Consider the following 25,647-nt stretch of genomic DNA (forward strand, 5'->3'; position numbering starts at 1 on the left):
ATCTTTCTGTTTTTGTGCCAGTACCATACTGTCTTGATTACTGTAGCTTTGTAGTATAGTCTGAAGTCAGGGAGCCTGATTCCTCCAGCTCCATTTTTCGTTCTCAAGATTGCTTTGGCTATTCGGGGTCTTTTGTGTTTCCATACAAATTGTGAAATTTTTTGTTCTAGTTCTGTGAAAAATGCCATTGGTAGTTTGATAGGTATTGCATTGAATCTGTAGATTGCTTTGGGTAGTAGAGTCATTTTCACAATGTTGATTCTTCCAATCCAAGAACATGGTACATCTCTCCATCTATTTGTATCATCTTTAATTTCTTTCATCAGTGTCTTATAATTTTCTGCATACAGGTCTTTTGTCTCCTTAGGTAGGTTTATTCCTAGATATTTTATTCTTTTTGTTGCAATGGTAAATGGGAGTGTTTCCTTGATTTCACTTTCAGATTTTTCATCATTAGTATATAGGAATGCCAGAGATTTCTGTGCATTAATTTTGTATCCTGCAACTTTACCAAATTCATTGATTAGCTCTAGTAGTTTTCTGGTAGCATCTTTAGGATTCTCTATGTATAGTATCATGTCATCTGCAAACAGTGACAGCTTTACTTCTTCTTTTCCCATTTGGATTCCTTTTATTTCCTTTTCTTCTCTGATTGCTGTGGCTAAAACTTCCAAAACTATGTTGAATAAGAGTGGTGAGAGTGGGCAACCTTGTCTTGTTCCTGATCTTAGTGGAAATGGTTTCAGTTTTTCACCATTGAGGACGATGCTGGCTGTGGGTTTGTCATATATGGCCTTTATTATGTTGAGGAAAGTTCCCTCTATGCCTACTTTCTGCAGGGTTTTTATCATAAATGGGTGTTGAATTTTGTCGAAAGCTTTCTCTGCATCTATTGAGATGATCATATGGTTTTTCTCCTTCAACTTGTTAATATGGTGTATCACATTGATTGATTTGCGTATATTGAAGAATCCTTGCATTCCTGGAATAAACCCCACTTGATCATGGTGTATGATCCTCTTAATGTGCTGTTGGATTCTGTTTGCTAGTAGTTTGTTGAGGATTTTTGCATCTATGTTCATCAGTGATATTGGCCTGTAGTTTTCTTTCTTTGTGACATCCTTGTCCGGTTTTGGTATCAAGGTGATGGTGGCCTCGTAGAATGAGTTTGGGAGTGTCCCTCCCTCTGCTATATTTTGGAAGAGTTTGAGAAGGATAGGTGTTAGCTCTTCTCTAAATGCTTGATAGAATTCGCCTGTGAAGCCATCTGGTCCTGGGCTTTTGTTTGTTGGAAGATTTTTAATCACAGTTTCAATTTCAGTGCTTGTGATTGGTCTATTCATATTTTCTATTTCTTCCTGAGTCAGTCTTGGCAGGTTGTGCATTTCTAAGAATTTGTCCATTTCTTCCAGGTTGTCCATTTTATTGGCATAGAGTTGCTTATAGTAATCTCTCATGATCTTTTGTATTTCTGCAGTGTCAGTTGTTACTTCTCCTTTTTCATTTCTAATTCTATTGATTTGAGTCTTCTCCCTTTTTCTCTTGATGAGTCTGGCTAATGGTTTATCAATTTTGTTTATCTTCTCAAAGAACCAGCTTTTAGTTTTATTGATCTTTGCTATCGTTTCCTTCATTTCTTTTTCATTTATTTCTGATCTGATTTTTATGATTTCTTTCCTTCTGCTAACTTTGGGATGTTTTTGTTCTTCTTTCTCTAATTGCTTTAGGTGCAAGGTTAGGTTGTTTATTCGAGATATTTCCTGTTTCTTAAGGTGGGATTGTATTGCCATAAACTTCCCTCTTAGAACTGCTTTTGCTGCATCCCATAGGTTTTGGGTCGTCGTGTCTCCATTGTCATTTGTTTCTAGGTATTTTTTAATTTCCTCTTTGATTTCTTCAGTGATCACTTCGTTATTAAGTAGTGTATTGTTTAGCCTCCATGTGTTTGTATGTTTTACAGCTTTTTTCCTGTAATTGATATCTAGTCTCATAGCATTGTGGTCGGAAAAGATACTTGATACAATTTCAATTTTCTTAAATTTACCAAGGCTTGGTTTGTGACCCAAGATATGATCTATCCTGGAGAATGTTCCATGAGCACTTGAGAAAAATGTGTATTCTGTTGTTTTTGGATGGAATGTCCTATAAATATCAATTAAGTCCATCTTGTTTAATGTATCATTTAAAGCTTGTGTTTCCTTATTTATTTTCATTTTGGATGACCTGTCCATTGGTGAAAGTGGGGTGTTAAAGTCCCCTACTATGATTGTGTTACTGTCGATTTCTCCTTTTATGGCTGTTAATATTTCCCTTATGTATTGAGGTGCTCCTATGTTTGGTGCATAAATATTTACAATTGTTATATCTTCTTCTTGGATTGATCCCTTGATCATTATGTAGTGTCCTTCTTTGTCTCTTCTAGTAGTCTTTATTTTAAAGTCTATTTTGTCTGATATGAGAATTGCTACTCCAGCTTTCTTTTGGTTTCCATTTGCATGGAATATCTTTTTCCATCCCCTTACTTTCAGTCTGTATGTATCTCTAGGTCTGAAGTGGGTCTCTTGTAGACAGCATATATATGGGTCTTGTTTTTGTATCCATTCAGCCAGTCTGTGTCTTTTGGTGGGAGCATTTAGTCCATTTACATTTAAGGTAATTATTGATATGTATGTTCCTATTCCCATTTTCTTAATTGTTTTGGGTTCGTTATTGTAGTTCTTTTCCTTCTGTTGTGTTTCTTGCCTAGAGAAGTTCCTTTAGCATTTGTTGTAAAGCTGGTTTGGTGGTGCTGAACTCTCTCAGCTTTTGTTTGTCTGTAAAGGTTTTAATTTCTCCATCAAATCTGAATGAGATCCTTGCTGGGTAGAGTAATCTTGGTTGCAGGTTTTTCTCCTTCATCACTTTAAGTATGTCCTGCCACTCCCTTCTGGCTTGTAGAGTTTCTGCTGAGAGATCAGCTGTTATCCTGATGGGGATTCCCTTGTGTGTTATTTGTTGTTTTTGCCTTGCTGCTTTTAATATGATTTCTTTGTGTTTAATTTTTGACAGTTTGATTAATATGTGTCTTGGTGTATTTCTCCTTGGATTTATTCTGTATGGGACTCTCTGTGCCTCCTGGACTTGATTAACTATTTCCTTTCCCATATTAGGGAAGTTTTCAACTATAATCTCTTCAAATATTTTCTCAGTCCCTTTCTTTTTCTCTTCTTCTTCTGGAACCCCTATAATTCGAATGTTGGTGCGTTTAATGTTGTCCCAGAGGTCTCTGAGACTGTCCTCTGTTCTTTTCATTCTTTTTTCTTTATTTTGCTGTGCAGCAGTTATTTCCACTATTTTATCTTCCACCTCACTTATCCGTTCTTCTGCCTCAGTTATTCTGCTATTGATCCCATCTAGAGTATTTTTTATTTCATTTATTGTGTTTTTAATCGATGCTTGATTCGTCTTTAGTTCTTCTAGGTCCTTGTTAACTGTTTCTTGCATTTTGTCTATTCTATTTCCAAGATTTTGGATCATCTTTACCATCATTATTCTGAATTCTTTTTCAGATAGACTGCCTATTACCTCTTCATTTGTTAGGTCTGGTGGGTTTTTATCTTGCTCCTTCTCCTGCTGTGTGTTTTTCTGTCTTCTCATTTTGCTTATGTTACTGTGTTTGGGGTCTCCTTTTTGCAGGCTGCAGGTTCGTAGTTCCCGTTGTTTTTGGTGTCTGTCCCCAGTGGCTAAGGTTGGTTTAGTGGGTTGTGTAGGCTTCTTGGTGAAGGGGACTACTGCCTGTGTTCTGGTGGATGAGGCTGGATCTTGTCTTTCTGGTGGGCAGGTCCACGTCTGGTGGTGTGTTTTGGGGTGTTTGCGGACTTTTTATGATTTGAGGCAGCCTCTCTGCTAATGGGTGGTGTTGTGTTCCTGTCTTGCTAGTTGTTTGGCATAGGGTGTCCAGCACTGTAGCTTGCTGGTCGTTGAGTGAAGCTGGGTGCTGGTGTTGAGATGGAGATCTCTGGAAGATTTTCGCCGTTTGATATTATGTGGAGCTGGGAGGTCTCTTGTGGACCAGTGTCCTGAAGTTCGCTCTCCCACCTCAGAGGCACAGCACTGACTCCTGGCTCCTCAATTTGGGATGATTTGTTGTCTATTCATGTATTCCACAGATGCAGGGTACATGAAGTTGATTGTGGAGCTTTAATCCGCTGCTTCTGAGGCTGCTGGGAGAGGTTTCCCTTTCTCTTCTTTGTTCTCACAGCTCCTGGGTCTCAGCTTTGGATTTGGCCCCGCCTCTGCGTGTAGGTCGCCGGAGGGCGTCTGTTCTTCGCTCAGACAGGACAGGGTTAAAGGAGCAGCCTCTTCGGGGAATCTGGCTCACTCAGGCCGGGCGGGAGGGAGGGGCACGGAGTGCGGGGCGTGCCTGCAGCGGCAGAGGTCGGCGTGATGTTGCACCAGCCCGGGGCGCGCCGTTCGTTCTCCCAGGGAAGCCGCCCCTGGATCCCGGGACCCCGGCAGTGGCAGGCTGCACAGGCTCCCGGAAGGGCGGCGTGGACAGTGTCCTGCGCTCGCACACAGGCTTCTTGGCGGCGGCAGCAGCAGCCCCAGCGTCCCACGCCCGTCTCTGGGCTCCGCGCTTTCAGCCGCGACTCGCGCCCGTCTCCGGAGCTCCTTTACGCGGCGCTCTTAATCCCCTCTCCTCGCGCACCAGGAAACCAAGAGGGAAGAAAAAGTCTCCTGCCTCTTCGGCAGCTCCAGAGTTTTCCCGGACTCCCTCCCGGCTAGCTGTGGCACATTAGCCCCCTTCAGGCTGAGTTCTCGCCGCCAGTCCCAGTCCTCTCCCTGCGCTCTGACCGAAGCCCGAGCCTCAGCTCCAGCGCCGCCCGCCCTGGCGGGGGAGCAGACAAGCCTCTCGGGCTGGTGAGTGCCGCTCGGCACCGCTCCTCTCTGCGGGAATCTCTCTGCTTTGCCCTACCCAGGTATGTGGGGAGTTTCTTGCCTTTTGGGAGGCCTGGGGTCTTCTGCCAGCATTCAGTAGTTGTTCTGTAGGAGTTGTTGCACGTGTAGCTGTATTTCTGGTGTATCTGTGGGGAGGAAGGTGATCTCCGCGTCTTACTCTTCCGCCATCTTGTGCTATTAATCTTGATTCAACTTCAAATTCCTCTCATCCCTCTTTGAAGTCGTAAAGAAAAGCATTGCCATCACACATCAGAGCTCAGAAATATTCTCCCAAATCCCTGATCAAATGGGTTATACAAAGGGTAACAATACTAGCATTTACATAGAACTTCCAGCATAGAAAGCACCTTTAACTTAGATTACCTTATTTTACCATCGAAATCTTGTGAGGTAGACGCTACCCTGATCACCTCACAATTGGAAATGGAGGTTTCGTGAAGTTAACTGTTTCCCTCAAGATCTCATGTTAACTAAGTGTCAGAGTTAAGAATCAAAATGCTGACTTGAGAGTCTGTGCTTTTTAAGTCCTCCTGGGGTGACTTTTCTCTTCCTGAAGTAATACAGATGTAACCAACAGTGTCAGAAACCATAGCTCCTTGCCATCAGAGACAGTACAAGGGGAAGTATAGCTTCTCAGATGAAGCCATGTTGGCCACCTGTGCTCACTCACACAGAAGATTCATTGCAGAGATTTTAGCCCTCTCTGGCTTCTCTGAACTTTTGCAGGCCAAGCACAGTCCACATCAGAGAGCACACAGCTTCTATACCAAGGTCAGCATTCAAATTCACGTATGTAATTCTCTCTCTCTCTTTTTGGATGCTGGACTCTGAATGGTACTTGCAAAGTGTTGGGCCTCCTTGGGTATTTTTTTTCTTTTCTCTTTAAAAAATTCTTTCTCAAATTCTTTTCCTATTTAGGGGATTACAAAGTATTGAGCAGAGTTCCCTGAGCTATACAGTAGGTCCTTGTTGGTTACCTATTTTAAAAATAGTAGTGTGTACATGTCAGCCCCAAACTCCCTATCTGTCCCCTCCCCCCACCCTTTCCCTCTGCTAACCATGAATTCATTCTCTAAGTCTGTGTGTCTGTTTCTGTTTTGTAAATAAGTTCATTTTTTTTTAGATTTCTCATATAAACCATATCATATGATATTTGTCTTTCTCTGTCTGACTTACTTCACTTAGTATGAAAATCTCCAGGTCCATCCATGTTGCTGCAAATAGCATTATTTCTTTCTTTTTAATGGCTGAGTAATAGTCCAATGTATATATGTACTGAGGGACATTTAGGCTGCTTCCATGCTCTGGCTATTGTAAACAGTGCTGCAATGAATAGAATAGGGTGCATGTATCCCTTCGAACCATGTTTTTCTCTGGATATATCCCCAGGAGTGGTATTGCTGGATCATATGGTAATTCTATTTTCAGTTTCTTAAGGCACCTCCATACTGTTCTCCATAGTGGCTGTACCAATTTACATTCTCCTTCAGTATTTATTTACTTAAATGACATTCATAGGCTTGCCATATCAACTGTTGCAATTAATTCAAGTAATGTTTTTGGGCAACAATGACGTGTTAAAAACTCTGAAAGTGCCCCAGCTAGAGAACTATATAAAAGAGTAGACTTCCAGTAGATGCTTGATATTTAGAAAACTTCTGTCTTAGCTGCAATCTTGGTTCTGTACTCTCTTGGACAATCCTGGTCTGTTGTAGCCCATGTTCCATGTAATAGTGTTGATGATGACACCCTTGGAAAAACATGGTGCAACTTTGGTGCTGACAGCTGCCACCAAAATGAGACTTTTCAGATGGCTTATGGGTCAAATGTCTGTAAGAGTCTTAGAAATTATCTTCAATGTCGAAAGAGCATCCTTTTGCTTCGGGGAAGGAGGACCAGGCTGAGCAGAAGGGAAATGGTCTCTTTATTTCCGTCTTTCCTCTTTCATCCTCCTGCCATCCTGACTTGATAGCTCAGTGGTTCCCAAGTGCTCCTTTATGGACCAATATTGATCTGTGATCCTATTATCCAAATTTGGGCAAAATAAGGAAAATGTGTTTATAAATTTTCTTTTAGGAAATTATGGTGGTGACCAATGACAGATTGAAAGAAAAATAATTGCTTGGTAAAATAAAGTTTTGCAATCTTTTTAGACCCATTACAACTTTGGGAGAACTTTTCTTCATCCATTAAATACAACTGTCTGGGCACTGCTGCTTAAGCTTGCCAGAGTTCAGTCTCACTGAACTGGACATTTGTCTGTGCCCTAGCGTCGAGGACCTAGACAGATGCTAATGACCATTTTCCAGCTTTGTTGAATTCAGTTACTTTCAGACAGCATAATTATTGTCAGGATGCTGTGAATGGCAGGCTAACTCCAGGTGGTGCCATTTACACAATAGTGTGTGTAAATGGCACCTGTGGAGTTGTCCAGTGCCCTGCTTTCCCAACCTTATGTGGAGGTCTTGACATTGTCTCGGACACTGTGACCATATGTGATGTCCAACTTCCCCATGGTTAGCTATTTCTGCTTGTTCCTTTTTTTGTGCTTATGCCTTCTATGGCCACTTTATTCCTATTACTCATTTGGTGCCCAGTGTTTGTACTGGATTCTAAAGTTGATCTGAGACTTTGTGACCAAGAAGAGAAGATTTGGAATGCAGTGTTGGATGTGATATTCATACTGTTTATTTCTGAATTGTATAAAGGGGGCAGAATGAAGAGTGAAAAAAACTTGGTTTGAGGATTGTTAATTGTGTGACCTTGGGCAAGGAACATAACTTCTTTAGAGTTCTAATTTACTCAGCTGCAGAATGGAGAAAATACTGTGCATTTTGTAATTAATTTTTTTTTGCTAAAGATTAAATGAAATTGAAGCTTTGTTATTTCATATATTAAGGATTGTTTTGTCTTCATGGTAGACTGACTCTTATGATTATATACTGTCCCTCTCTATATCTAGCAATTTTCTTTTCTCTGAAGTCCACTTTATCTGGTATTAGTACAGGTAAAACGTGCAGCTTTCTTTGGTTGGTGTTTTCATGGTGTATTTCTTCCATCTATTTGCTTTTAGTTTATTAGTATATTTGAAATGAGTTTCTTGTAGATAGTATATATGTGGGTTATTTAAAAAAATCTATTCTGATGATTTGTTTTAATGGGTGTACTTAAACCACTTACAGTTAATATAATTTTTATTATGTTAGGATTTAAGTCTGTCACTTCATTGTTTCTCTCTTTCCCTTTTCTATTTTACCTGTGGGTTACTTGAATACTTTTTAGTGTTATATTTTTGCCTTATCTGTCGTGTTTTTTTTTTTTTTTTTTTTTTTTTTTTTTTGTGGTATGTGGGCCTCTCACTGTTGTGGCCTCCCCCGTTGCGGAGCACAGGCTCCGGACACGCAGGCTCAGCGGCCATGGCTCACGGGCCCAGCCGCTCCGCGGCATATGGGATCCTCCCAGACCGGGGCACGAACCCGTATCCCCTGCATCGGCAGGCGGACTCCCAACCACTTGCGCCACCAGGGAGGCCCTGTCGTGTTTTTTAGTATATATTTTTGTACAATTTTTGAAAATAGTTTTCTCAGTGGTCGCTCTAGAGATCACCTTACAGTCCCTTTTAAAGGCACACTAATTTATATGCTTGAGTTCAAGTCAACAGCTCCTCCAAATTTGCCTTGTATCCCCCTGACTTCCCTTTGAGTTTTGGGTAGAGAAGATATATGTTCAGTGATATTCATAAGTCTTCTCCTCAAGTAAATGTGTAAATTGTATACTTGAGTGTGTATTTTAAATTACAAAAAAATACTTTAAAAAATTGGAATTTCTTCCTATTACTTGTACATGCTTTGTTTTTGCTATGTATCTACACATGACATTGTATAAAAATTCTTCCTATTTTTAAATAGAATTTTTTTTAGTTAATTCATTTTCAGTGTTCAAGAGGCTGAGCACTGTTGGGTTTATTGACCAAATTTTAGAAGCCATGACAACTTAGGAAACACAGTTATTTCCCCTCAACACAACTTATTCAGAGTCAGAAGTAACATCTCCTGAATTATCTTGCAATTATTTCTTTGTTTTTAAAAAATATTGTTGCCACATATTTATGTCTTCCTAAACAAAATATTTCTGTTATGCCTGATTTTGAACTTTATATAAATGGAAACATAAATTTATATTTCTTTTGTGTCTTGCTGCTTTTGTGTAATATGATGGTTGTGAAGTTCTGTCATGTGATTTTGGGTGGTTATAAATCCAAAGAAAAATATATACAATCCAGGGGAGCTTCAAGATGGCAGAAGAGTAAGACGTGGAGATCACCTTCCTCCCCACAAATACATCAGAAATACATCTACATGTGGAACAACTCCTACAGGACACTTACTGAATGCTGGCAGAAAACCTCAGACCTTCCAAAAGGCAAGAAACTCCCCACATACCTGGGTAGGGCAAAAGAAAAAAGATAAAACAGAGACAAAAGAATAGGGACGGGACCTGCACCAGTGGGAGGGAGCTGTGAAGGAGGAAAGGTTTCCACACACTAGGAAGCCCCTTCATGGCAGAGACTGTGGGTGGTGGAGGGGGAAATCTTTGGAGCCACAGAGGAGAGTGCAGCCACAGGGGTGCGGAGGGAAAAGCAGAGAGATTCCTGCAGAGAGGATTGGTGTCGACCAGCACTCACCAGCCTGAGAGGCTTGTATGCTCACCTGCTGGGGCAGGTGGGGGCTGGGAGCTGATGCTCGGGCTTTGGGGGTCAGACCCCAGGGAGAGGACTGGGGTTGGCTGTGTGAACACAGCCTGAAGGGAGCTAGTGCACCAGAGCTAGCCAGGAGGGAGTCCAGGAAAAAGTCTGGAGCTGTTGAACAGGCAAGAGAGCTTTCTTGCCTCTTTGTTTCCTGGTGCGTGAGGGGAGGGGATTAAGAGTGCTGCTTAAAGGAGCTCCAGAGACGGGTGCAAGCCGCGTCTGAAGGCGCAGAACCCAGAGATGCGTGTGGGACACTGGGGCTGCTGCTTCAGCCATCAAGAAGCCTGTGTGCAAGCACAGGTCACTATCCACACCTCCCCTCCCAGGAACCTGTGCAGCCTGCCACTGCCAGGGTCCCGTTATTCAGGGACAACATCCCTGGGAGAACACATGGCACACCTCAGGCTGTTGCAACGTCACGCTGGCCTCTGCCACCAGAGGCTCACTCTGCATTCTGTACCCCTCCCTCCACCTGGCCTGAGTGAGCCAGAGAACCGAATCAGGTGCTCCTTTAACCCCGTCCTGTCTGGGTGGGAACAGAGGCCCTCAGGCGACCTACACACAGAGGTAGTGCCAAATCCAAAGCTGAACCCCAGAATCTGTGTGAACAAAGAAGAGAAAGGGACATTTCTCCCAGGAGCCTCGGGAACAACGGATTAAATCTCCACAATCAACTTGATGTACCCTGCATCTTTGTTTCATTCTTTCTTTTTTTAGTACTTAAATTTTTTTAAATAATTATCTTTTATTTTTTATTTTAATTATTTTATTTTATATAATCTTTCTTTCCTTCTTCATTTTCCTCCCTTTTGTTCTGAGCCATGTGGATGACAGGCTATTTGTGCTCCAGCCAAGCATCAGGGCTGTGACTCAGAGGTGGGAGAGCCAAGTTCAGGACTTTGGTCCACAAGAGACATCCAAGCTCCACATAATATTAAACAGTGAAAATCTCTCAGAGATCTCCATCTCAATGCCAAGACCCAGCTCCACTCAACGACCAGCAAGATACAGTGCTGGACACCCTATGCCAAACAACTAGCAAGGTAGGAACAAAACACAACCCATTTGCAGAGAGGCTGCCTAAAATCATAATATGGCCAGAGACACCCCAAAACACACCACCACAGGTGGAACTGCCCACCAGAAAGACAAGATCCAGCCTCATCCAGCAGAACACAGGCACTAGTCCCTTCCACCAGGAAGCCTACACAACCTACTGAACCAACTTTAGCCACTGGGGGAAGACATCAAAAAAAACGGGAAGTAAGAACTTGCAGCCTGTGAAAAGGAAACCCCAAACACAGTAAGTTAAGCAAAATGAGAAGACAGAGAAACACACAGCAGATGAAGGACCTAGCAAAAACCCACCAGACATAACTAATGAAGAGGAAATAAGCAGTTTACCTGAAAAAGAATTCAGAATAATGATAGTAAAGATGATCCAAAATTGTGGAAACAGAATGGAGAAAATACAAGAAACGTATAACCAGGACCTAGAAGAACTAAAGAGCAAACAAACAGTGATGCACAACACAGTAAATGAAATTAAAAATTCTCTACAAGGGATCAATAGAAGAATAACTGAGGCAGAAGAATGGATAAGTGACCTGGAAGATAAAATAGTGGAAATGAATACTGCAGAGCAGAATAAAGAAAAAAGAATGAAAGAATGGAGGACAGTCTCAGAGACCTCTGGGACAACATTAAAGGCACCAACATTCGAATTATAGGGATCCCAGAAGAAGAAGAGAAAATGAAAGGGACTGAGAAAATATTTCAAGAGATTATAGTGGAAAACTTCCCTAATATGGGAAAGGAAATAGTTAATCAAGTTCAGGAAGCACAGAGAGTCCCATACAGGATAAATCCAAGGAGAAACACGCCAAGACACATATTAATCAAACTATCAAAAATAAATTACAAAGAAAAAATATTAAAAGCAGCGAGGGAAAAACAACAAATAACACACAAGGGAATCCCCATAAAGTGAACAGCTGATCTTTCAGCAGAAACTCTGCAAGCCAGAAGGAGTGCCAGGAGATACTTAAAGTGATGAAGGATGAAAACTTACAACCAACATTACTCTACCCAACAAGGATCTCATTCAGATTTGACAGAGAAAGTAAAATCTTTACAGACAAGCAAAACTAAGAGAATTCAGCACCACCAAACCAGCTTTACAACAAATGCTAAAGGAAATTCTCTAGGCAGGAAACACAAGAGAATGAAAAGACCTACAATAACAAACCCAAAACAATTAAGAAAATGGAAATAGGAACATACATATCAATAATTACCTTAAATGTAAATGGATTAAATGCTCCAACCAAAGGACATAGATTGTCTGAATGTATACAAAAACAAGATCCGTATATATGCTGTCTATGAGAGATCCACTTCAGACCTAGGGACACATACAGACTGAAAGTGAGGGGATGGAAAAAGGTATTCCATGCAAATGGAAATCAAAAAAAAGCTGGAATGGAAATTCTCATATCAGACAAAATAGATTTTAAAACAAAGACTTTTGCAAGAGACAAAGAAGGACACTACATGATGATAAAGGAATCAACCAAAGAAGATGATATAACAATTGTAAATATTTATGGATCCAACATAGGAGCACCTCAATACATAAGGCAAATATTAACAGACATAAAAGGGGAAATTGACAGTAACACAATCATAGTAGGGGATTTTAACACCCCACTTTCACCAATGGGCAGATCATTCAAAACGAAAATAAATAAAGAAACACAAGCTTTAAATGGTACATTAAACAAGGTGAGCTTAATTGATACTTATAGGACATTCCATACAATAACAACAGAATACTCTTTCTTCTCAAGTGCTCATGGAGCACTCTCCAGGATAGATCATATCTTGGGTCACAAATCAAGCCTTGGTAAACTTAAGAAAATTGAAATCATATTAAGTATCTTTTCTGACCACAATGCTATGAGACTAGATATCAATTGCAGGAAAAAATCTGTAAAAAATACAAACACATGGAGGCTAAACAATACACTACTTAATAACCAAGAGATCACTGAAGAAATGAAAGAGGAAATCAAAAAAACAACTAGAAACAAATGACAATGAAAACACGACAACCCAAAACCTATGGGATGCAGCAAAAACAGTTCTAAGAGGGAAGTTTATAGCAACACAATCCTGCCTTAACAAACATGAAACATCTGAAATAAACAACCTAACCTTACACCTCAAACAATTAGAGAAAGAAAAACAAAAACAAAAAAACCCCAAACTTAGCAGAAGGGAAGAAATCATAAACATCAGATCAGGAATAAGTGAAAAAGAAATGAAGGAAATGATAGCAAAGATCAAAAAAAATTAAAGCTGCCTCTTTGAGAAGACAAAGAAAATTGATACACCATTAGCCAGACTCAACAAGAAAAGAAGGGAGAAGACTCAAATCAATAGAATTAAAATGAAAAAGGAGAAGTAACAACTGACACTGCAGAAACACAAAGGATCATGAGAGATTACTACTAGCAACTATATGCCAATAAAATGGACAACCCGGAAAAAATGGACAAATTCTTAGAAATTCACAACCTTCCAAGACTGAACCAGGAAGAAATAGAAAATAAGAACAGACCAATCACAAGCACTGAAATTGAAACTGTGATTAAACATCTTCCAACAAACAAAAGCCAAGGACCAGGTGTCTGCACAGGCGAATTATATAAAATATTTAGAGAAGAGCTAACACCTATCCTTCTCACACTCTTCCAAAATATAGCAGAGGGGGGAACACACCCAAACTCATTTATGAGGCCACCACCACCCTGATACCAAAACCAGAGAAAGATGTCACAAAGAAAGAAAACTACAGGCCAATATCACTGATGAACATAGATGCAAAAATCCTCAACAAAATACTAGCAAACAGAATCCAACAGCACATTAAAAGGATCATACACCATGGTCAAGTGGGGTTTATCCCAGGAATGGGATATTGAAAGGATTCTTCAATATATGCAAATCAATCAGTGTGATACACCATATTAACAAACTGAAGGAGAAAAATCATATGATCATCTCAATAGATGCAGAGAAAGTTTTTGACAAAATTCAACACCCATTTATGATAAAAACCCTCCAGAATGTAGGCATAGTGGGAACTTACCTCAACATAATAAGAGCCACATGTGACAAACCCACAGCCAACATCATTCTCAATGCTGAAAAACTGAAACCACTTCAAATAAGATCAGGAATAAGACAAGGTTGCCCACTCCCACCATTATTATTCAACATAGCTCTGGAAGTTTTAGCCAGAGCAATCAGAGAAGAAAAAGAAATAAAAGGAAATCAAATTGGAAAAAAGAAGTAAAGCTGTCACTCTTTGCAGATGACATGATACTATACATAGAGAATCCTAAAGATGCTACCAGAAAACTACTAGAGCTAATCAATGAATTTTGGTAAAGTTACAGGATAAAAAATTAATGCACATAAATCTCTTGCATTCCTATACACTAATGATGAAAAATCTGAAAGAGAAATTAAGGAAACACTCCCATTTACCGTTGCAACAAAACGAATAAAATACCTAGGAATAAACCTACCTAAGGGGACAAAAACCTGTGTGCAGAAAATTATAAGACACTAATGAAAGAAATTAAAGATGATACAAACAGATGGAGAGATACACCATGTTCTTGTATTGGAATAATCAACGTTGGGAAAATGACTATATACCCAAAGCAATCTACAGATTCAATGCAATCCCTATCAAACTACTACTGGTATTTTTCACAGAATTAGAACTAAAATTTTCACAATTTGTATGGAAACACAAAAGAGCCCGAACAGCCAAAGCCATCTTGAGAAAGAAAAACCGAGCTGGAGGAATCAGGGTCCCTGACTTCAGACTATACTACAAAGCTACAGTAATCAAGACAATATGGTACTGGCACAAAAACAGAAATATAGATCAATGCAACAGGATAGAAAGCCCAGAGATAAACCCATGCACATATGGTCACCTTATCTTTGATAAATGAGGCAAGAATATGCAGTGGAGAAAAGACAGCCTCTTCAATAAGTGGTGCTGGGAAAACTGCACAGCTAAATGTGAAAGAGTGAAATTAGAACACTCGCTAACACGATACACAAAAATAAAGTCAAAGTGGATTAAAGACCAAATATAAGGCCAGACACTATCAAAGTCTTAGAGGAAGACACAGGCAGAACACTCTATGACATAAATCACTGCAAGATCCTTTTTGACCTACCTCCTGGGCAAAGGAAATAAAACCAAAAATAAACAAATGGGACCTAATGAAACTTAAAAGCTTTTGCACATCATAGGAAACCATAAAGAAGAGGAAGAGACAATCCTCAGAATGGTAGAAAATATTTGCAAATGAAGCAACTGACAAAGATTTAATCTCCAAAATTTACAAGCAGTTCATGCAGCCCAGTATCAATAAAACAATCAACCCAATCCAAAAATGGGCAGAAGAGCTAAATTAACATTTCTCCAAAGAAGATATACTGATTGCCAACAGACATATGAAAGATTGTCAACATCATTAGTCATTAATGAAATGCAAATCAAAACTACAATGAGATATCATTTCACACCCCTCAGAATGACCATCACTAGAAAATCTACAAACAATAAATGCTGGAGAGGGTTGGGAGAAAAGGGTACCCTCTTGCACTGTTGGTGAGAATGTAAACTGATACAGCCACTATGGAGAACAGTATGGAGGTTCCTTAGAAAACTAGAAATAGAAATACTATTTTCTGTACTGTATGACCCAGCAATCCCACTCCTGGGCATATAACCTGAGCAAACCATAATTCAAAAAGAGTCATGTACTACAATGTTCATTGCAGCTTTATTTATGATTGCCAGGACATGGAAGCAACCTAAGTGTCCATCAACAGATAAATGGATAAAGAAGATGTCACACATATATACAATGGAATATTACTCAGCCATAAAAAGAAATGAAATTGAGCTATTTGTAGTAAGGTGGATGGACCTACAGTCTGTCATACAGAGTGAAGTAAGTCAGAAAGCGTTAAATACTGTATGCTAACACATATATGTGGAATCTAAAAAAGAAAAAGAAAATGGTTATGAAGCACCTGAGGGCAAGACAGAAATAAAGACACAGACCTACTAGAGAATGGACTTGAGGATATGGGGAGGGTGAAGGGTTAGCTGGGACAAAGTGTTAGAGTGGCACGGACATATATACACTACCAAATATAAAATAGATAGCTAGTGGGAAGCAGCTGCATAGCACAGGGATATCAGCTCGGTGCTTTGTGACCACCTAGAGGGGTGGGATAGGGAGACACAAGAGGGAAGAGATATGGGGACATATGTATATGTATAACTGATTCACTTTATTAAAAAGCAGAAACTAATGCACCATTGTAAAGCAATTATACTCCAATAAATATGTTTATATATATATATATATATATATATATATATATATATATATATATATATACACACACAATACAATAGAAAAATTTAAAAAAGACTTGAGCAGAGACTTCAAAAAGTAGGAAATTCAAATGGCCAAAATTATATTATAATGTGAACAACCTCATTCGTAATCAGGAACATGCAAAGTACAACCACTTAACAATACCACTTGCCAGATTGGAAAAAAAAAACTAAAAGTGTGACAATGCTATGTGTTGGTGAGAATGAAGAAGAGTGAGAATTTTTATACATTGCAGGTGGAAGCAAAATTTAGTAGCACTATTTTGGAAAGTCCTCCGACACAATGTTGGACAATATACTAGCAATTCCTCTCTTACCTCTATACTATAAATATACTGTAGCACATGTGAATCAGGATTCTTGTAAACAATATTTACATCAATGCTCCAAATTGGAAGGAACTGATGAATTGATTGCAGTAGATTCATAAAATGGCTTAGTACACACAACAACACAAATGAGCACAGCAATATTCTCTTTATATTTCAGTGAATCAACTTTGTCTCTTTCTTATCCAATTCATTAGTTTTGCACTGTGTCTAGTGACATTTTGGGAGTTTCCTTGAACTAACATAGTTTATAGGAATGTTTCATTTTGTATGATGCAAACCCAAAAGTTCACCATATTTATGTTCACCTCTTACTCAAATAAAATCTGAATCGTGTGTAGCATTTTTTTTTCTGCTCAAAGTACAAGGCAAAGTAGAAAAGTGTGGTGATCTCAGCAGGTCAGCCCAGTACAATCCTGCCTGTCACACACTGTGATCCCTAACTCTTGAAAAATGTCATTGCAAATTCCAGAAAACAAAATAAGCTAAGATCAAGCTAGAAGGAATAATTCAACTGAAAAGGAAAATATCATTTGATTTTTATTTTGGCATTATTTTGAGAATCTATACCTGGGAACATTTGAAAATAAATTGTTTTTTGAAATTGTGTGATAGGGAATAAAAGCTGGTGAATGAGTTTTGCAATCTTAGAATATATATATATATTTTAAACCATGGAGGATGAAAGAGGAATGGGGGAAGGGGAAGGGCTCCATTCATAGCCCCTCAAGGTTCTGATAGAGCACTAAGCATGGTACAGCTGGTTTAGACTGAGGAGGCTTCATTCACAGCTCATGGAAAGTAACCTGGAATTAGGCCACAGCTTCTTTTGCATCCAACTACAACGGCCCCACCAGCAGTGTATGTTTTCAGGGATGGCTTGTTATAACCAGGCACTGCAGGCCAGGCCAAGCCCTGACATGGTGCCCCCTCAAGTCAGTTCTAACTGTCAGCAGTGGGATAGCAATAGCATCCATTTGCTCACCTGCTTGTGATAGCATTTGCTAAGTTTTCCAGGCATAAGTGCTAACTTAAATGGCAGCATACCAGGCTTATAGGTACATTGGAGACTTTCAACTATATATCCAAGGGAGAATTTGGCTTTCAAACCCAAGCTTCCTTTTGCTTCCACATACAAAAATCACTGCATTGCAGAGTAAATGTGTCATTGTGTCTTCTCGAGGGGAGGAAACCTAGACTATTAAGTGAAGATTCATAGAGGTGTCTACCAGGAGATGTCCCAAAGGCTATCTGCTTACCCCTCTTCCCTCTACTTTGGTTGATCCGAGACCCACCCCACAGCCTGCTAGACTGAGGTATCTGTAGCTAATCTGGTTTCACTTGGCTCTCTCTTTCTGGTATAGAAAGTTTAATCTCAACTTACTGACTCTGATCCTGATGCCTGTGGATAAGCCCCCTCGCATCTGGATGAAGTTTACATAGATTCTGAATGCTTGGCCAATATTGCAATTTGCAGCCACAGAACCCTGGTCAGCCACTGAGTATTTGGTTTTCCCATCTGTAAAATGAAGGGATTAGACTAAATGACTCTTAAATCTAGATTAACTTCAACCTGATCTCGTCTTTGGACACCATGCCCTTGACTCTTGTCCTTTGACAAGACAAACTCTTGCATCCAGGCCGGAACCCATTAGCTTAGCCAAATATCCTAAAGAGCAAAATACCCTAATATTCTGCTTAATCCTGGCTAAACACTCTCGTTTTATGAGGATCCAGCAAGCCTGGGACTAGAGTCTATCCTGAATATTGACAAAGATGCCTAACATGGACAACTGGTCAAAATATTATTTCATAATATTTTTAAGATCAGGAGTTCTTAACTTTAGGCCCATAGACTCCGAAACATGTGCATGTGTATGGGTGTTCATGTATTCTCATTTTCCTTATGAAAAGGGAGTCCAATGCTTTTTATCAGTTTCTTTATTCAAAGACTTGAGAACCTCTGATTCGAGTTGTTTCTCACATATAAGAAAAGCAAACATTTAGGCAAAATTTCTAAATCTAGTCAGTACACTGTATATTGAGCATATGGATCTATAGTTAAGCGAACATCTTCCTGCTTCTTCTGAAACATCAATATCTGACATCACAAGCAAAACCTCCATGATTACACTTGTTTCCCATCAATGTTGATTTCTGTCTTCATTCCTTTTCCTTTCTCTTTCTTCCTCATGTCTTTCGTTCTCTCCCTCACTTTCTTTTATCTTCTTCCTCCTCTTCCTTCTCTCCTTCCCCTACAGTTTTTTTTCTCTTTATCATCGAATAATTTAAGGGCAGAAATGATACCTTCTTACCATTGTATTCTCAGCCCCAGTGACAGTTCCTGGCATATGGTAATTATTCAAAAAAGATTTACTGAATGAACACATAAGTGAAGCATCCAGAACTGATATTGCTTTTATTCTTTCAGTTGTGGATGTAGAGAAGTATGGAAAGTGTTCTTCAAGACTTCTGGGTCTTCTGTGGATCAGAAAGATTTGCTCAAAGTACTGCATCTCCCCATGCATGGGCAAGTCCCCTGGGTTTCGAGATGTTTGTTGTAGTAGCCAGTTTCCAAAATGACCCCTAATGACTTCTCCCTGGTAGTCACACTTTTTTGTAGTCTTCTCATTGTACCATGGTTGGTCTGTGTGTCCAACAGCATATGGCAGAAATGAAAGTATGTCACTTCCAAGATTAAGTTATAAAATAATATACATTCTGTCCTGGGATTTTCCTCCATCTCTCTCTCTCTCTCTCTCTCTCTCTCTCTCTCTCTCTCTCTCTCTCTTTTGAATCACTGCTTCCTCTGGGGAAAGTTGTGCCCTGAGCTCTACAGAGAGACCCACATGTTGAGGAACTGGAACATCCTCTTAAAGCCATGTGAATGAGGTAGGTCCCTCCAGACCCAGTCAAACTTTAGATGATACAGCTGCAGCTGACAGCTGGATTACAACCTTACAAGAGATCCTGAGCCAGGATCACCCAACTAAGCCATTCCTAGATTACTGACTTATAGAAAGAGTGAAATTGTAAAGGTCTGGTAAATTTGGAGTAGTCTGTATGTACATCACTGAATGACAACTTTGGGTGGTGTTAGAGTTAATGAGCTGGCATTAGCTAATGAAGAGCATTTACTTTTTGTTTTGTTGATTAATACCCAGGTTGGTACAGAAACAGATCTGACAGCTAGGTTATGACCTTGAAGGAATACCTTTCCTCTTTGGAATTCCTTTTTATTATATGTATCATGAAGAAATTGATATTCTAGCACTATCTAATTTTTCTGTGTAAAACTGAGCAAGTTTTATAATTCCTAATGGCTCCAGGGACAAATTGTTCTTAAAGAGAACATTTCTTTTCCTCTATTTAACCACAAATATAGTAATGTATCCAGTAACATAGAATCTATTCCACTTATAAACTAACACATTAAGCTCTTCAAAGGCAGGACTGTCTTCTGCAGTATTATATTTCCTCTCTTAGTACAGTAATTGATATATGTGTGATTTCATAATTATATACTGAAAACCCAAGTTGCTGGAAAAGAGGAGCATTTTCTCTAATGGATATTGTATCTATACTGACTGAATGTTAAGGCTGTGTTAATGTCCTTTGAGAACTTCTGCTAGAGAGTCCAGTGAATTTTACTGATATTTTTGACAGGCAGAATTATCATGTTTAAAAAAAAGGGTAAAGGGCTTCCCTGGTGGTTGGAAGTCTGCCTGCCGATGCAGGGGACGCTGGTTCGTGCCCCGGTCTGGGAGGATCCACATGCCACAGAGCAGCTGGGCCCGTGAGCCATGTCCACTGAGCCTGTGCGTCTGGAGCCTGTGCTCCATGGCAGGAGAGCCCACAGCTGTGAGAGACCCGCATACCACAAAAAAAAAAAAAAAAGAAAAGAAAAAAGAGGGGAAAATGAGTGAAATTGAAGCTGGGTCCATCAAACTTTTTAGTGAGTTTGACTCTTTATCCTATTTATATCTATTTCTATATCTGTAACTGTATCTGAGTCTATATTTATATATGGGCATACAGTCTATCCTTAGATATTCTTGTCTACTTATGATATAATTATTATAATTGTGGGAGATTTCTTTTAATCTCCAGTAGGCAATCTTTATCACATGCATATCTGTTAATCTGCTACATTTTAGGAAACTTCACCAGAGTGAAGCATCCATCTACTACTTCCAGATAAACAAATCAAAATGAACATAACTAGCAAGATCATTTTTTTTAAACTTGAAAAGCCTTATCAATAAATGATATTGTTGTCCTGTATTGTGTGCCTTGTAAATGCACTTTCTGCCAGCTATACATTAGACTCTCACAAGGGCAAGGGAAATTGAAGCTGTCTTTCTAGTGGATCATAAATCTTGGAAATGATTTGAATTCATGTATTAAATATCGGTTTTGAAAGCATTTGCTGATTTATCTTGGATTTTAAAAGAAAGAACATTTCTATGACAAATCAAATTAGTGCACTTTCATATTCTGCCTTGTAGTTTTCCAGAACAATATCCTTCAAAGAAATAGTATGACATTTTTCCTATCAGAAGGAGACTTTTATTATTAGTATGAAGACTCTCTCTGTTAATTAGAAAACTCTTGGAGATGAAGAATAAGAAGGTAACTGTTGTACTAGAGTATAAAGATTATGATTAAAAATTGTGAACCTCACCTCAGAAATACCAGATTGAATCAGTTAGTAAGCTGCATCAGTGTGACTGGGGCAAAGTTTGCGATCCTCTGTAAACTTTCTCATCTTCCTCCCCTCTACTTACCACTCCTCAGAAGGAAATTCTGACTACTTCTCTGACTTGGCAGAATTTTAGCAACTTTCACATCTCTCCTGGCCTAGGTTCAAATTAAAAGCATTCTATAAAAACAAGCATCTTCCTTTTTGGTCCAGGGAATTGCTCCAGACACTGCCTCCCATTCTTTAATTAGAAATCTTTAACTCTGAGTCACTGGCCTCTTTTCTGTTGCTTCCATATTTATACCATCTTTTTCCCAAGTCTCTGCAGACTGACACTTTCTGATGTGCAGCCTGGTTGTTGATCAAGCTTTCTTTTCCCCAAGGATCTTCTTTGGATTTCACCCCCCCTTGACTCCCATCTTGCAACCTGAGGAAAAATGATGCCCTATTCACACCTGGCACCCAGACACTTTTGTCTGAGCCAGAATCCAGTGCAAATGAGAGGACAGATTGAGCTTCTGTGGTTTGTTCCATGGGCCAGTGGTCTTGTGCCATTTTAAGGAAGACTTAAAGCACAATACACATTCCTTCTTGTAGCTGAAATTTTGGGGCTGTCCAGGTCTTTGTGATCACATATTGTCAAGGTCGTTAGTTTTTATAATATAGTCTTAGGCTCATGAAGTTATATGCTCTGTAGGGTTTTAAAGAAAAGAGGTATATTGTGCCTAAAATTGGTTGTAAAATACAACATTGAACTATATACTTGGCCCACTGGCTAGACTTTCATGGTTAATAGGGGTATAATAAGCTATCTATCCTTAGTAGAATTTTCCAGTTCTGATATTTTCAGAGGGAGTGGTTTCTGTTGCTTTTTAAGTAAAACTGTGAATTCGTCCAGTGCATTTTAATTTTCATATACATAACCTCATTATTTTATTTTTCTACCTGTTTCTCCATAGCGAGTGTGGTACTAATTCCATCATTATCAATCCAGGATGGCACAGTTAAGTCAGGCTTATAATCGCTGTCAGACTCTCACGTTTTCAATGGGGGTGGGGGGGTGGAAATTGGGTTTTATAGACTTCATTATTCTTGATACCTGAGTTTATTCCCTGACCATTAGAAAATTGTATGCCTTTCCTCCTTGGTTCACTTGTAGGTTAGACTATCATGACTAAATTTCTTTGTATGCCTACATTGTTACAGCATCTCCCTGTTATTTCATGTTTCATCAACAAGACTCTTTATTAACTAGCATTTATCCTCCACTGTGGTGCAAGCTGACTGATTTTCAAATTATTTCTTGCATCTAGATTCTTCTTCCCCAGTAGGGATTTTGAACACCTACTATATCCCAGTCACCATACTATGTTCAGAGAACACAAGAGTGAATGAAAAAGATGAACACCTGCCATCATGGAGCTTTTTGTTTTTTTCCTAGATGACAATTTAATTAAATACAAACAAGGAAAAAAGGCACCATGGCCCATTCAAATACTCTGCATAGATATAAAAATATTGTAAACAATTAATAGGTGAACGAGAGAAAAGAGGATCTGTTTTCAGTGAACAATCTCACAAATAAAAAGAAAACTCACTTTGCCCTGGATTCCAGACACATAAGTATGTACACACAATACATTTCAGTGGCAGTTGTAATTCTTTAAGCCCATTCAGTTAACCCCTATATACTCTTCTTTTTCCCTTCATCTTGACCCAAATATTTCAATCTCAGGGTTTCCTGGAAACTGCAACATCCTTTGCCAAAGTCTCTATGCAATGCTCTCTCTTCCACCAGCCTGGCTCTGCCTCCAAAGACATAAGTTCAGGAACCTATATCTGCCACCAGAATGCAGAAGATGCATTCCCAGTATCTCAGGTTATCGTTTTGAAACACACTTTCATTTTTCTTCTGAATTTTTAAAGTAAATTAATTTTTTATACAGCAGGTTCTTATTAGTTATCCATTTTATACATATCAGTGTATATATGTCATTCCCAATCTCCCAATTCATCCCACTACCACCATAGCCCCGGACAACTTCCCCTCTTGGTGTTCATATGTTTGTTCTCTACATCTGTGTCTCTATTTCTGCATTGCAAACCAGTTCACCTGTACTATTTTTCTAGGTTCCACATATATGCATTAATATACGATATTTGTTTTTCTCTTTCTGACTTACTTCACTCTGTATGACAGTCTCTAGATCCATCCACATCTCTACAAATTTCATTTCTTTATGGCTGAATAATATTCTATTGTATATATGTACCACATCTTCTTTATCCATTTGTCTGTCAATGGGCATTTAGGTTGCTTCCGTGACCTGGCTATTATAAATAGTGCTGCAATGAACATTGGGGTGCATGTCTCTTTTTGAACTATAGTGTTCTCTTGGTATATGGCCAGCAGTGGGATTGCTGGGTCATATGGTAATTCTATTTTTATTTTTTAAGGAACCTCCATATTGTTCTCCATAGTGGCTGTATCAGTTGAAATTCCCACCAACAGTGCAAGAGGGTTCCATTCCCTCCAAACCCCCTCCAGCATTTGTTGTCTGTAGATTTTCTGATGATGCCCATTCTAACTGGTGTGAGGTGATACATCATTGTATTTTTCATTTGCATTTCTCTAATATTTTAGTGATGTTGAGTAGCTTTTTATGTGCTTCTTGGCCATCTGTAGGTCTTCTTTGGAGAAATGTCTATTTAGGTCTTCCACCCAGTTGGATTGGGTTGTTTGTTCTTTTGATATTGAGCTGCATGAGCTGCTTGTATATTTTGGAGATTAATCCTTTGTCAGTTGCTTCATTTGCAAATATTTTCTCCCATTCTGAGGGTTGTCTTTTCATCTTGTTTATGGTTTCCATTGCTGTGCAAAAGCTTTTAAGTTTCATTAGGTCCCATTTGTTTATTTTTGTTTTTATTTCCATTTCTCTAGGTCAAAAAGGATATTGCTCTGATTTATGTCATAGATTACTCTACCTATGTTTTCCTCTAAGAGTTTTATAGTGTATGGCCTTACATTTAGGTCCCTAATCCATTTTACATTTATTTTTGTGTATGGTGTTAGGGAGTATTCAAATTTCATTCTTTTACATGTAGCTGTCCAGTTTTCCCAGCAACACTTATTGAAGAGACTGTCTTTTCTCCATTGTATATCCTTGCCTCCTTTGTCATAGATTAGTTGACATTGGTGCCTGAGTTTATCTCTGGGCTTTCTATCCTGTTCCATTGATCTATATTTCTGTTTTTGTGCCAGTACCATATTGTCTTGATTACTGTAGCTTTGTAGTATAGTCTGAAGTCAGGGAGCCTGATTCCTCCAGTTCCATTTTTTTTCCTTCAAGACTGTTTTGGCTATTTGGGGTCTTTTGTGTCTCCATAACATTTTTAAGATTTTTTGTTCTAGCTCTGTAAAAAAAAGAATGCCACTGGTAATTTGATAGGGATTGCATTGAATCTGTAGATTGCTTTGGGTAGTGTAGTCATTTTCACAATGTGGATTCTTCCAATCCAAGATCATGGTATATGTCTCCATCTGTTTGTGTCATCTTTGATTTATTTAATCAGTATCTTATAGTTTTTGGAGTACAGGTTTTTTAGCTCCTTATGTAGGTTTATTTCTAGGTATTTTATACTTTTTGTTGCAATGATGAATTGTATTGTTCCCTTAATTTCTCTTTCCGGTCTTTGTTGTTAGTGTAGAGGAATGCAAGAGATTTCTGTGCATTAATTTTTTGTCCTGCAACTTTACTAAATTCATTGATTAGCTCTAGTAGTTTTCTGGTGGCATCTTTAAGATTCTCTATGTATAGTATCATGTCATCTGCAAAGAGTACAGTTTTACTTCTTCTTTTCTGATTTGGATTCATTTTATTTCTATTTCTTCTCTGATTTATGTGGTTAAAACTTCCAAAACTATGTTGAATAAGAGTGGTGAGAGTGGGCAATCTTGCCTTTTTCCTGATCTTAGTGGAAATGGTTTCAGTTTTTCACCATTGAGAACCATATGGCAGTGGGATTTTGATATATGGCCTTTATTATGTTGAGGTAAATTCCCTCTATGCCTACTTTCTGGGGAGTTTTATGATAAACAGGAGTTGAATTTTGTTGAAAGCTTTGTCTGCATCTTGAGATTATCATATGATTTTTATCCTTCAGTTTGTTAATATGGTGTAACACATTGATTGATTTGCGTATATTGAAGAATCCTTGCATTCTTGGGATAAACCCTGCTTGATCATGGTGTATGATCCCTTTAATGTGCTGTTGGATTCTGTTTGCTAGTATTTTGTTGAGGATTTTTGCGTCTCTGTTCATCAGTGTAGTTTTCTTTTTTTTTGTGACATCTTTGTCTGGTTTTGCTATCATGGTGATGGTGGCTTTATAGAATGAGTTTGGGAGTGTTCCTTCCTCAGCAATTTTT

The sequence above is a fragment of the Mesoplodon densirostris genome, chromosome 5 (genome assembly GCF_025265405.1).
Source record: "Mesoplodon densirostris isolate mMesDen1 chromosome 5, mMesDen1 primary haplotype, whole genome shotgun sequence".
Lineage (NCBI taxonomy): Eukaryota > Metazoa > Chordata > Mammalia > Artiodactyla > Ziphiidae > Mesoplodon > Mesoplodon densirostris.